The sequence below is a fragment of the Eriocheir sinensis genome, chromosome 66 (genome assembly GCF_024679095.1).
Source record: "Eriocheir sinensis breed Jianghai 21 chromosome 66, ASM2467909v1, whole genome shotgun sequence".
Taxonomy (NCBI): Eukaryota; Metazoa; Arthropoda; class Malacostraca; order Decapoda; family Varunidae; genus Eriocheir; species Eriocheir sinensis.
Window position 1 is genome coordinate 5,639,114 of NC_066574.1, and position 15,413 is coordinate 5,654,526.

Genomic DNA, 15,413 nt, shown 5'->3' on the forward strand with positions numbered 1-15,413 from the left:
CCATCACCACGACCACACTACCACGACCACCATAACTACAACCATCACCACGACCACACCACCACCACCACCATCACTACAACCATCACCACGACCGCATCATCATTACAACCATCACCACGATCACACTACCACCACCACCATCACAACAACCATCACCACGATCACACCACCACCACCACCATCACAACAACCATCACCATCACGCTCCCTCCTTTCACCAGCACATTTTCCACTCAAGTCGTGTGACCCTATTGTGCTTTTCTTTATAAGATTGGTTTCTTATAATACCATCAACATTTATATTATTCTCGTTACTGCATCATTATTATTGCCTCTGCTTTTGCTTCTGGTTATCATTGAGTTTTCTTTTTTAATTATTATTTTTTGTGGTGATTTAGTGTTTGCTTCGACCACGAGTCTTCTCCGTGTGTGGGTGGGGTTGGGGGTGAATTCGAGCCCTAAAAATAATAATAATAATAATAATAATAATAATAATAATAATAATAATAATAATAATAATAATAATAGCCAAGCAATAGACACACTTCACGCTTGAGTAACTCTGCTTGTAGCCTCAGTGAGTTGCCTGATTTACCTACTGGATTATCTACCACGCTGGCATCTTTCTTACTTGTGTTCCTCCTCCTCCTCCTCCTCCTCCTCCTCCTCCTCCTCCTCCATTTTTCCTTTCTCTTCATCCAATTACTCCTTTCAATATTTTCCCTTCCAAGCCTTCTGTTGCCTTTGGTTTTCTTCTTCTTCCTCTCCTCCACTTCTTCTTTCTACCCCTGTACATTATCTACTCATTTATCTATTATGCTCCCATTTTTCTTGCGTTTCTCCTCCTCCTCTTCCATTTTCCCTTACTCTCCATTTAGTTCCTCTTCCTCCTTCAAATGCTTCTCCTTCTTTGCCTTCCGCTGCTGCCTCTTTTCTTACTCTCCTCTCTCTTCAGCATCTCTTGATCCTCCTTAAACATTTTCTTCTTCGTGTTTCTTCTGTACCCTTTGTCGCAACCACGCTCCTATTTTTCTTCTTATTGCTGTTCCTCCTCCTCCAGTTTCTCTTCCTGCTTCAAATACTTCTACTTTGCCCTTACTTGCTGCTTCTTTCCTTCACCTCCTCCAGCATCTCCTCTTCTTGATCCTCCTTAACATTTTCTTCCTCCATCTGCTCCTGCTCCTCTTGACGCTGATAACACGGAAGCAAAAACAGACAAACGTGATCCAACGGCCAATAAACACCTCGAACACGGCTGCTCTCCACGCCGCTGCTCTGACGCTGCTGGACGGCCGCCTCGCCCTTGTTTAGAGGCGGCGTAGGAGCCTCCGTGTCGGCCGGGCTATCTATCGGGGCTTTCTACTGAGCTTTCTAATCACACTTGTTCGCAGCTTCCTTCCTTCCTGCAGCAGCCTGAGGGAAGTGGCAGGGATGTGTGGGCAAGGTGACAGCTCTCGTGTGTGTGTGTGGCGGTGGTAGGGGGTCTGTGTGTGTGTGTGTGTGTGTGTGTGTGTGTGTGTGTGTGCACGCGCGCCCTTGCGAATGCCAGTAACCCCATGAGAACAGACTAATGTGCGGTGCATTAAGCAGTGTATGAACCAGCGTGTGGGCATGCATGTGGACTCTTACATCTGACTGAGCGGTGTGTACGTGCTGGTTTATGTGTGTGTGTGTGTGTGTGTGTGTGTGTGTGTGTGTGTGTGTGTGTGTGTGTGTGTGTGTGTGTGCTCGAGTCAGGCAAGCGAGGTGTGCTGGGGACGCGGGGTGAATGGCAAACAGAGGGGCGTGGCTCGGGGCCTCGGCGGCGGCGGCCTGTGCGGCGGCGCTCGTGTGTTAGTCATTTAGCGAAAATTATGGCTGTCGAGCGCGCGGGAGTGTCCAAAGAGAAGTCATTACGTCAGTTGCTAATGTGCGGCGCGAGGAGACTCACGCCTTGGGAAACGATAGCGTAGTCTTGCCTTTATGGAGATATTAGTTTCGTACGTGGAACTGCAGAGCGAGATGACTTTTTTTTAGGAGGGTAAGCAATGAAGTGGCTGTGATTAAGGGAGGGAGGAGCGTTTACGGAAGGAAACGATAATGTAGTCTTGGCTTGATGGAGATATTAGTTTCATGCGTGGCTCTGAGATGAGGATGAGGAGCGAGGTGCCTTTTTTTTAGGGGGGTGGGCAATGAAGTGGTTGTGATTAAGAGAGGGAGGAGCGTTTGAGGAAAGTGAGAGATGGAAAACAATTACAGCAGTTGGTGGAGTGCAAGAAGAAGAGGATTGGTAGGATGGACGGAGAGTAATGGGGAGAAGAATGATGATTGGAAGCGAGTGAGTAAGATAAATTAAGAGATATGAAAAGATATTATAAAGGACGGGTGTAAAGCATTGGTAATTGCGGATAAAGAGAAAGAGAAAATGGAGGGCAGGAAAGAAGACAGTAAGAAAGAAAAGTTAACTAGGATGTACTTGCTGAGGTAAAAGCCTTGGATGGTGAGGCTCATAAATGTTTCCCGTGTGGTATTTGGCCGACATATTGAAAACGTGACGAGGGTTTCTGAGATCACTGCAGCCCTCGGCATTACTGTATCAATACCTGTTCTCCTCCTCCTCCTCCTTCTCCTCCTTCTCCTCTTCTTCTTTCCCCACCTCCTTCAACGCAAATACCAAAAAGAATAACTATGATAAAACACTAACCACAAAATCGTTAAATAGTCGGAAGTTTTGGTTTTAAAAAGGAGACAAAACAAAAAAATATCATCGCCATCGGAGAAAGAAAACAAAACAAGGAAATATTATAACCACAAAAACGTTAAATATTAAGACTCTTTAGTTTTAAGGAGGAAAAAAAACCCGCCAAAATATCACCGGCATAACCAACGGAGAGAGAAAATAAAGCCAGGAAATATAATTGGCTTAACACTAACCTCCTTCAGGCAAATAATTCATGCTACAGATGGGTTCACATCTCCTACAACAATAAAGACTGGGAAATGCTGAACCAATGAAAGAAAAACAAACAAACACAGAACCTACAGTAACAGCCTTTCTACAGTACAATAATTCATGGTAGAAGTGGGTTCAGTAGACATCTATCCCCTACGTAACACCTCTCCTACGACTAGAGAGCCTTGCGAATGATGAACCAATGAAGTACAAAACCTATTATTCACAGAACCTCTACAAAAAAAAACAGCAGGTATCACTGAACTAAAGGAGATCGATCAATCCAGCGTGGAGAGAAATTAGCGCATCAACGATCAGCGGCGGCGAAATAAATAAAGCGGCGGAGACAGGGCCACCCAGCCTATGTGTTGATTAAAATTAGAACAAAAACTCTTCTCCTTTGCGGGTTGGCCAAGAAGAAAAAAATCCTCACCCCACCACCGCGACATTGTTCCCAGTTGCTGATGATGCATTTTTGGAGGCCGCACATGACACCCATTATTTTTACCACGATTTATGAGTCGTGCGAGGCGTTACCACGTTTATACCCTTCCCTAAGATGTTTGTGGGGATGTGGAGGAAGTCTGTAGGTAGGGTGTGAGTCGCCCAGTGTTGGGGAGGAGCACGAAAAGGTCAGATGGCTAACAGGTGACGGGAAGTGAAGGAAAAAAGAGCGACACTATCATTGCCCCATAAAAGTCGAGTTCCTCAGTAGCCTCCGGAGCAGACTATTATATAAGGAAACTGAGCCCGCGCGACACACAACAGCCTTGCCGACACTACCTGAGACGCGCTGCCAAAACTTACATGTGGCAGTCCTTGGGTTCCAGATGCGAAGGGAAGGGGAGACGAAGGAGCGGCTTACCTGTGAAAAGAAAAGAATCACACGTTAATTGGAGGACATCGATCTTTCGGGGATATTAATTGACAAGTGAAAATATTAGGCGTTTTGTGAACTGTCGCCCCATCAAGTCGTCCCCATACGTCATGTTTAATATGCGAACTACGGTAAGATTTTGAGTTTATGTAAGGTAATTTATCATTCAGGCTTGTACTCTCAGACACGTTCGGCTCTCACAAAAAGTATTTCTAATGGCCACAAAGGAGATGAGTCGGGTTCTAGTGAGTGTTTATTCACGTTCATGGTGCAGAGACCTTGTCAAACTATCACTAGGCTCATAAAACTACCCACCATGGATATACGCACAATCTCTACGAAAGCCTTGTCAAACTATCACTAGGCTCATAAAACTACCCACCATGGATATACGTGCAATCTCTACGAAAGCCTTGTCAAACTATCACTAGGCTCATAAAACTACCCACCATGGATATACCCACAATCCCTACGAAAGCCTTGTCAAATGAGAGTGTGTATGCCCCGATATGTTTAAGATTATGGGCATCGACAGTGTTTTCATGAGGTTAGCAAACTTATACTTCAGCGCTAACTTCAGGCTACCCGCGTTACTGAGCTAGATTACTTCACTGCGCTAAGGGGAGAAAATCTTGCAACGTTAAACTTGTTACTGTTATAATTTAAAGCCAGTTCTGGGAGGCTATTAACAGAGCATATGATTTGTGACGAAATTCTCTCTCTCTCTCTCTCTCTCTCTCTCTCTCTCTCTCTCTCTCTCTCTCTCTCTCTCTCTCTCTCTCTCTCTCTCTCTCTCTCTCTCTCTCTCTCTCTCTCTCTCTTCTCCTTCTTCTCCTTAACTTCTTCTCCTTAACTTCTTCTCCTAACTTCTTCTCCTAGCTTTTTCTCCTTAACTTCTTCTCCTTCTCCTTCTTCTCCTTCTCCTTCTCTCTCTCCCTCTCCTTCTCCTTCTCCTTTTCCCTCTCCCTCTCCCTCCCCCTCCCTCCATTTCCTATATAAATTGCGAATCTTTACGAAAAAAAATTATATATCAAACTTCTTAATAATTAACTCACTTGCATCCAAAAAAAAAAAAAAACGAATGGACAGCTTTACAATGTGTTATCGGCACGTCGCATCATATTAAGCATAATGATACATGTGCATCTACGGCTCAGTACTTTCTCTAACTCACCCCGCGACAGGTAGCACAGGTAAAAAAAGAAGCAGGTAACCACATAAAAAAGACACGTGGCACTACACTGGAATAATCGAAGCCACGACCACCATCACCACCACCCCCAACCACGACGACCACGACCTCTTACCACCATCACCATCACCGCCACCACTAAGCAAAATGATCGACACACCTATTATCACCATCCACCTTACCCTTCACCACCATCACCGCCTATCACCACCACCATCTCGACATGCATTACCGACCACATCATAGCGACACCACCACCTTCACCACCACCACCATCACTAAACTAACCCTTCCTTTAAATCATTCCCACACCACAACCACCACCTCTACCCACCGCAATATTACCACTCCGTTTAAACCCGTAACACTATAAATATCAGAACCCTCGTTTTCCCACCATAATCCTTGCGTTTAAACCACCACCACCATCACCACCAACACCATCACCACAGCAACAATAACAACAACAATACTAACGGCAATCTCATCCTTCATCTTGCTCCTTCCCTCCCTCCCTCCTTCCCTCTTCCCCGCCTTCCTTACCTCCCTCGTGAGAAGGCAACCCACCCTCTCTCCCTTCCTCCCTCCCTTCCCACATCGCTATCCTCGTAATTATGGTCGCTGTTCCGCCGTGTCCGAGGCTGTTTTGACCGATAGCATCTGGCTCTGGCCTTCCCTAGACCCTCTTCCATCTCCGTTTTCCCTTCCTTTCACCCCTATACCTTCCTGCCTCCCGTGGCCTATTCCTTCCATACTAACCTTCCTTCCTTCCTTTCTCTCTGACTCTCTATCTCTCTCTATCTCTCTCTTCCTCTCTCTCTCTCTCTCTCTCTCTCTCTCTCTCTCTCTCTCTCTCTCTCTCTCTCTCTCTCTCTCTCTCTCTCTCTCTCTCTCTCTCTCTCTCTCTCTCTCTCTCTCTCTCTCTCTCTCTCTCCCCCCTTCTTCTACCATCTCTCCCCTCACCATTCTCTCTCTCATTGTCATCACTCATTTCGTTGAAGCTTTACTCTCTCTCCTCTTCCCCCCTCTAGCCCCCCTCTGCACCTGTCTCAAGCCTCCGTTGATGCCTCTCCTCCTCCCCACGACCATCCCCATTAACGACATCCCATCAGTGACCTACATCAATATTAATTTACCTGGCCCATCACACTCTGCCCATATCCATCATCCATCAGGCGGGAGTTCTTTAATTCATTGGAAACACTTGAAGAATAGCAATTACTTAGTTACTGCGAGCCGCCTTACTACAGAGCTCAGTACTTTGGTTTAGGAAATATCTGCTGGACGAGAGTTCTTTAATTCACTGGAAATACTTGGAGAATGGCAATTACATAGTTACTGCGAGCCGCCTTCCTACATAAGTTAGTATATTGGCTAAGCGTCTAGGTGCCCACTGCAAGCGTTCCGAATAAAGTCAGCATCATCGTCTGCTCTCGCCTGACAGACGGTATCGATATTACACAGCGAAAATTGCTATCTATTTATATACGTAAAAATAACTGAACTAAATATGTTCGAAACCTGCGCTTATCTAATACATTAGCATATTACTGGGAGCCTGATTTTCCTCACCTTTGCAACAGCTTTATAAAAAAAATCAAAGAGACGAGGCTGAAGTTGTCAGGTATTCCATACAGTGCTTTACTTTTGCTAAAATTGAAGGATGGTGAGCACTGCTTACTTCTCTTCTGCCACCCACCAAAATTCAGCTTAGAATGTCTCCCACTGGATTGCACAAAAAATATGCTAACAAAATAGAAAAGAACAAAGTAAAAAAAAAAAGTTTCATGTATAGCAACTAAGCTCATGTCCTTAAAATACTTTCTCTCCAGGCTCTACGAAAAAAGAGACGTGTGATATACAATTTTTGCCTATATCCTTCCTGAAGGATCCCCTACTGGCGTGTGGGGGCCGCCGCCGTGCAACACCCAGCCCGCCGTGCAGGCCAGGCCGTGTTTGCCTTACTGTAATCGTGAGTCCCGGGCCACGACAACACTCTGACTTATGCCGACTTATCGCCAGCACGCTGACTTATCACCGTGGGGAATCAGCTTGTTTTCCACGCAGACACGCCGGCGGGCAGTAGTACATTAACATTAATCACGCCTCAATACTTTCTATTAGCAGTTAGCAGTTTCAACATTTTCTTCAGTGTCATATATATTATATTTTTTCTCTGCCTCCTTCCTCTGCCGGGCACGGCGTGCTGCTAGCGAGCATTCAGGTGCCTGCAGCTGTTCTTAGCTCATAATATAGTGTATTTTTTATTACCACCCACCGCTGCTAAGCTTTCGATAGTGAATAATTTTATTGAATATTTTTTCATCTGTTTCTTCCTCCAACTGACAGTCTGAACGAGGTATAACGCTGCGTTCATTTTCTTTTAACAGTTGAGGGCAGGTGTGGAGGTGGGGGCAGGTGTGCCACTGAAGGGGCGAGTGACTGAACCCTGACGGATGAGAAAAAATGAAAATAAACTGAACATCAAAGTTGAGCAACAAGAATTCACATCAGCAACATCCACTGAATTAATACCGGAGGAACCTGTCCGGCGGATTTAAAACTGTTACCGACCGCCTTTATTATCTTGAAAGTCACATGTTTGTCTCTCGCGTCACCTGCGCCGCGGAGGCGAGGCGACGAGCCCGACGCTGCTAAGAACACCCCCCACGGCAGCTCAAATGACAGATTGCATCCTAACAACAAAGCATTCTAAACCCATAAAACAATACGTATATATGCAATAAATATCTGTACTACTCACTCATTAGTATACAGTTGACGAGGTTTCCGACCCTGGTGCTTCCGCTGACCTGCAAAGACCTACCCGAAGGCCCGCGGAGTCATCGACCTCAGCCAACTCGCCGCCTCGGGATTTCCTCGACTCACCACGCTCAGCGCACATGACATACCCTCACCTGGTCTGGGCCCTTGCCAGGTACAGGGCCTTGAGGGCTCAGGAATAGGCAAAGGGAAAGTGAGAATGTTTGGGCAGGTGTATGGGGAGCTAACGACCTGCCGACACAGAGGTAGCGGAGGGAGGGCAATGGGAGGGGAGCTGCGGCACCCATCCCCTACACACTCTTTATGCAAGAATGATGGCTGGGGAGAATAATGACTGGAGAAGCTTGTCCGATGCCACTAACCTCGCGACCCAGCGGCGGCGTGGAGGGATGTTGCCAGTTAAGTCGGAATATATGCAGCAGAAAAGAATGAGAACATTTCCATCAAGAGTACAGGCCCTGCTTATCGTCAGGGGCACATTGTTCCTGTCTTCCACGAGGCAACTGAAGAATGAAGTAATGCTTAGCAAGGACGGATGGAAGGACAGGATAAAATATTCGGGGTATACAAGCCACGAGGGCGCTGCTTCACGCAACACAACACTGGGAACACGCCTTCATCCGCGCCTCTCTCCGGCCGTTGCGCTCGAGAATCCCAGAGTTAAGAAACTAATTAACATAAACTATCTAGCCCGTTACAGCAAAAGAACGGGAGTGAGGAAAGACAAAATAAACAATACACATGACGAGGACCAAACTTGTTTTCTTATCTTTCCTTCGACTTTCATAAATCATCACTGCTCTCACTCGATCGAACCCTTCCACCGCAGAACAACAAAAGAAAGGCGAGTAGAAAGTTTCCTGAACCCTCAGTTAAATGTATTAGTATTCAAGATGCTTAACGGTAGACAAAGACCCATTAAAAGCATAACCAAATACTCGTGTTTATTGCCTGTGAGAACTTAGGAGATAAGTAGAGTCGGCAATTAACACAGCTGTCAATAACGAGTTCACCTGCAAAACAAAATAGCATCACCACCTCAGCCTCCACCGGACGTGCGCATCGAAGCCTCGTAAAATTACCCTTCCCTCCCTCCCCTCCTCGCGCGATGGGAAGACAGATGATCCTGTTATTACACTGCAAGACAAAGCGCCGCGCAAAACCCAAACATCGCGGTCAGAGCAATGTCTACAATGCGCTAACAACATCATGGATTCCTTGTCCTGCATTTTTTTCTAGTATGAGATAATGGAAGGATTAGCAGCCACATGCAGGTGTCAGCCACTCCGAGCCCGAACAGAAGACGTCCTGGGATGGCTAACGCTGTAGGTAGGGCGGCCAGCGGTGCGGGACAACACAATGCTCGCCTATGCCTTCACCACGAAGCCGCCGTTCCCGCCACTATCTCTACGGTCGGCCACTTCATCCACTGCCTATGTATTCTTGCTGTAACGCCCTTCTGACAGTTGCCAAGAGTACCTTCCTCGGCCACAGCCGCTGGAGGGGCAACTTTCTCGCATAAATTTCCTTGAAATAATCATAGGGAGTCGCGGTGGACTTTAATGGCCTGACCGGAACTCGCAGGGGGCGTAGATTCGGCGTGATCACAATCCCAGGCCGTGTGTTGCAATGAGGGCGCGGGAGATACCATCACTCCCTAACCATCCTGCCCCCCCTCACCCTGCTATCCATGACCTCCTCCTCCTCCTCCTCCTCCTGCTCCTCCTCTTTCTGATAACGAACACCTTTATCGTTCCCCAGCTACCTTTAATCGTTCATCCCTACTTCATTTATTCGTCAAGTTCTTCTTGCAACTGTCCTCGTTTTTGTTATTTTACTACTACTACTACTACTACTACTACTACTACTACTACTACTACTACTACTACTACTACTACTACTACTACTACTACTACTACTACTACTACAACTAATAATAATAATAATAATAATAATAATAATAATAATATACAATCACTACTATAATTTTTTTTTATTCCGATACGACTTTAATATCTTCCTTCTCCAGCAATCCCCTTTTCCACCTCGTTCATCTCGGTGTGTGCCTATAGCAAACTGCAGGTAGGGGCACCACGGCAACCATCACTTTTTACGCCTACCCTTTATTGCATTTTTTATTTTTCCATATTGCCAGAATTTTCATACATACATACATACATTCATACAAACAAACATACATTCTCTCTCTCTCTCTCTCTCTCTCTCTCTCTCTCTCTCTCTCTCTCTCTCTCTCTCTCTCTCTCTCTCTCTCTCTCTCCATTTTTTTTTTTTATGATATTGCACTTTCTATATTTCCCATGTAGTGTGGAGCGCCATGCTATGGATATCTTTTCTCCTTCACCGCTTGGAGTGCCTCCTTTCAACACAAAAAATAATTACCCCAGAACAAAGGTAAACACACAAGCTATACGCAGCAGGGTATGCTCTTATACAGTCATTTATCAATTTATATATTTGTATATATGTATATGTTTAGACAGTTATTCAGCTAAATAGTTATAGTAAATACACACAAAAATATACGAAACCCAATTCTGCGCCGCACTGTTAGCGTTAAGAGGACGCGTTAATCCCAAATTACCGCCGCGTTGGGGGGAGCGTTCCTCCGACATCCGCTCCACAGCGCCGCTCGGATCGCCAATAAATCTGTGCCACATTAGCATAGATAATTCCCCTAAACACAAAAAAATTCCTCACGCATTACAACTTCATTTTCCTACTTAATACCTGCGAGGATACTCACCCTCCCATCCCTAACGGCGAGACCCACCAGGGGAGGAGTTGGCAGGGAGGAGGCGGAAGAGGAGGAGGAGGAGGAGGAGGAGGATAAGGGGAAGGAGAAGGAGGAGGAGGAGGAAGAGGAGAGGGAGAAGGAGAAGGAGGATAAGGAGAAGGAGGAGGGGGAGAGGAGGGTGGAGAAATGGTAAGAGGGACGGATTCAGGTAACGAAGAGGCGTCTCGGTAAGATGGAACCAGGTATGCAAAAGCGAATGTTATCGAAAATTACAGTGAAGAGACCACGGATTTGCTGGGCCGCTGCGTCCTTTTATGATCTTGTGCCTCAGACCCGAGCGGCTGACCAGGGGACCGGGAAAACACACACAACAACGGCACAAAAGCAACACTCCTCAAGGATAAGGAAACGAAAAAAAAGATATGCATCCCTCCGCACAGGACTTAGAGACAGCCAGGAAAAGAACAACAGTTGAGTGATTCTTCAGTTAACAATGGATGCGATGAATATGTCAGCTGGAATATGTCTTTGTGTGTGTGTGTGTGTGTGTGTGTGTGTGTGTGTGTGTGTGTGTGTGTGTGTGTGTGTCCTTCACCCACGGTCTGTACTCATGGGCCGATCTATGAGTACGGCCGAGACCTCACACACCACACACCGTTCCCCTTATTCATAGGCAGACAGTAACCGCTTCTGTCCGCGAAAAATGAGTGAGTGAATGAATCAATATAAATAAACTATGGATGAATAAATAAACAAAGTAAGGGTGAGTGCATACGCTCTAGCTGCGCGTGGCTGCGGTGCTCATCTCCGAACCGTTAGCCTTTTGAGCCTGTGGTAGGTAAGAGTAGTAACCAGACACGCTTACCACTGCTCCACGGAGGCGCTTAATGAATAAATAACTCATAAATAAATATGCTAATAAAATATACAGGTGAGGCAAGCCACTAAAAAGCAACGCAGATGATGGATATTCATTGTCACCTCGGCAAGGATGCTCGTTGCTCACTGACGTTAAGTGATATCCCACGACGTTAACCTGCGAGCGAGGTGAAGGGGCGAGGATCGGGCAATACTGTGTGGAGGATTATAAATTAATTGGGAAAGTATTGTCATAATCAAGCGACATTTAGCATCATTGTGATGTGGTGCGCAGTTATATGGTTTTAATTTTGTTACTGGAAAAAAAATCAACATTACATGAAGATAAGATATAAATAATTTAGTGCTCTTAAAAGTCTGCAGTAAGATTTCATGTTCTCTCCCTGTACTATTTTCTTCTATTCACATCAACGATCGATCCAAGTACATCAATTCTAAGTTATGATCTTTGAAAAAAAATCTGCAATTTTTATCGAACAACTTTACAACATATGGAATATTTTCTCTGTATTATTTATGGAAATTCAGCTGCATTCTGATTATTGTTTTGGACTGATGACATAGAACACTGAATGTATTGGCCTTTGAGGTCGTTTTACGTCCTGGCTCAGATGATAGGTGTTGTTGATGCGATGTATGATACAAACAAAAACCTGAAAGTGCAGATAAAATACTAATATGTGTTGTCTCCTGCAAACAACTAGAGTTTGCGCAAGTAAAGAATACCTATTTTTTTCGTTATTTCATCGAGTGAAACAGAACTCACAGAATTAATATGTAAAAATAAGAAACGTCACAAAATATGTTAAGGATCCAGCAGGAAACTGAGGGTAGAGAAAGTTGCCTCGGGACGCCTGAGCGCATCTCTCCAAACCATGGGAAGACGAGGCACCGGGGAGGCGGAGGCACCAGGGAAGTCATTCACAGCGCCACCAGCTGGGGGTGTGGCAGGTTGTCCCCCCCCACATCCGCTTCGTAATTCTGATGCGGAGTCTGCCGCTTTAAACGCGGCTCAAGTTTCCGTGGCCGCCGAGGTAATAAGGCGAGGTCAGTGTGCCCCGCCTGGAGGTCTCACCGTTACTCTGCTCGCCGCCAACATTATGCTCACGTCCCGATGCTAAAACTTGAAAAATATACCCTCTTGAAATATTCACTGTACACAAGGCCTCGTGCAATATTTTGTTTTTCCTTCAGCAAACACTCCCGTGCTTCGAGATGGTACAGGTAGTGCGGCAATAGTGCTAGCTGTCGCAGCAGCAGCAGCAGCAGCTGTTACTGCTGTTACACGCAGCACAGAAATAAACGCTTCCTGTTCCAGAGAGTATTTGAGGGCAAAATATGAGCCCCGTGGAATACAACGTCAAGCATCACCAGCTTGGCATCAGTATTCATTTTCTTGGTTTCACCTCAGCGGCTCAGCCTTGTGGAGCAGCGCCGCGCTCCGCCCTGCTAGGCCGTGGGAGGTCGAGGCCTCGCCTAGGTTACTATCATTCCAGCCTTCCGCCGCCTGCACGGACTGGACGTTGGCCGAGCTCCGCCTGTCATTCCCTTTACGAATATCATCACTCACCTCTAAGAATACTGCCAGGGAAAATGTTTGCTACTTTGTATTTCTCTGTTTCTCTTAGCTTTTGTAGCAGCCCACGAGAAGAAACACTTGGCCAGAGGAACAACAGGTTGTCGAGTACTGACCTCCCTTCCCGCTTTCCTTTTAAGTGTTCTGATTAAACATCAGAAAGTGTTTTTCCTCACAATGTTGAGGTCGTGCATGGCCTAAGATTTTCTTGAGTATGGCTGGCACTTTGTGCAAGCTCGTCTTTCAACTGGCAGAGTTTTCTTACTCTGGCGTCGTTTGCGGCTCATGCTCCATACTCTTCGTTATCATGAGATAAAAAGAAAAGTAAAAATTGTTACCATGTTCAAATGGAATCATGGCAGTAACTATTTCTACATTACGTATTTCATAGCTCGTTCTTAACTGGCACTCGCCCATACACTGTGGAAACCGAGGCGCCTTGCTGTGTATAACCCAACATGACAAGTACCCCGAGACCCAGCATGACAAGTGGCCGCATTATCTCTGCCTGGCGCCCACCGTATTGTTGATGAGCTGCGAGGGGAAGACGAGGAGGGACGGCAGCTAAGACAAGGTCGAGCGGGAAAAAAAATAATCAACTATACTTAATAAACTAAATCATATTACTGGTCTAACTAAAATAATAACTATTCAAATAAATCATTAAAAAAGGTACTCTTGCAAAGGAGTTAGAAGGCGAGGGCATGAAAACACGGAGAGGATGGATAGGAAGGAGAAGGAAACAAGCCAGGCGGAGGAGGGAATGGGAACGAGTAACACGCCGGGAGAGAAGGGGACGAGGAAGGTCGTATAGGGAAGAAAGGAAGGGGACACCAAGATGGATGATAGGAAGAGAAAGGGAAGGTAAGAACTTAGATGTAATGGTGTTTATGCCTTAGAAGGGAAGGTATGGACGGAGGGAAGGTCAGAGGCGGGAGAGTGGATGCGGCGCAATGTTTGGAGGCTGAGTGTAAGACATACGTGAGGGAGGGGAGAAGAGGGAGGAGAGGAGAGGAGGGGAGAGGAAGGGAGGGGAGAGGAGGGGAGGAGAGAGGGGGAGGGAAGAGGAGAGAAAGAGTGCTCACAAAATATTTCTCCCGCTGGACACAAATTCCTCTTCTCGAAAACACAAATGCAAAACTCGTGTCTCTTTTTTCTGGTGGAAGGAAAGAGGTAAGGGGGATTTTCACTTACATTTTTGGAAGATTAAAATGAATATTCGATTTTATATATGTCCGCCTTGCAGTGTGTATTTTCATGCTTTAAGATTAAGAAACTTTCGCGGGGCTAGTTGTCTTAGCCGCGAGATGTGCAAGTTGTATTTATTGAAGAAATAAAACAACAACCCATTAAAGATAATTTTATCAACGCCATTTTTGTGCTACATTAGTCTTCTTTGCTGTTTTTTTTTTTTAATAATGAAATCAAACATATCAGATTTATGCTCATTAAGAAATTTTTGCCTTTGTCAGAAAATAAACGAGACGTATAATTACCATTTTTAACATTTTTTATTATGTTTTCTCTCTCCCAGAACTTGAAGATGTCATGGACCTGTGACCACAAACCCACTCATTTCCTCCGCGTCTGTCTCCGCTCACTCCGGCACCGCAGAATTCATCTTTAAAATTTTACGGCTTGACTTTAATGGCGCGCAAGAATACTCACGATGCCTCACCTTCATTTACTGTGCTGGCCTGTCAATTACCTGTCAGTTGCTTTTCTTAACCTTGCTTTGTGCGACGGCAGGTAAATATTCACTGGTGTTGCTTTGTTCTTCATGGTCTGAGCTTCTGCCTTCTTTCCGTGGATATCTAACGTAGTACCTCAGTTTCCTGTCGTCTCAAGCCCAGTCCTCAGCTTGGTACTTGTCCTTATCCCAGTCATACTACGCACCCTATAGTTCAATAATTCATCACATTCTCAAAGACCTTTCCACTCACTCTAAAGTCTTTCCTGCAGTATATTTCACCTAAACTGTCTTCCCATACTCTCTTTCATTGGCATTATTTTAACTCGGCCCATACTCACCTCACTTCCTTAGTCACTCTTCTTCGCCTAGATTCCATGTGTCTCCTTCCCTGTTCTCCACTGATTACGCTACCTTGTTCCATCTCTGTCTTTAAATACCTTGCACACCTATGCGATCGCACCTACCAGTCTAGCACACTGCCCCCTAGCTAACAATATCACGTGGCTCGTATACTAGCTCGCACACACACACACACACACACACACACACAGCTAGGTCACCCCTTCAGTCAAGTCACCACCCTCCGCACCGTCGTGGAGCCTCGCCTCCTCCCAAAGCCTCATCAGTATTCATGCACCACAACGACCTCAGTAAAGTTTTTGCTCCTTGAAATACCTCACATTTGTAGGTGGAATTCAGCCATTATTCCACGGTTCAAAGAA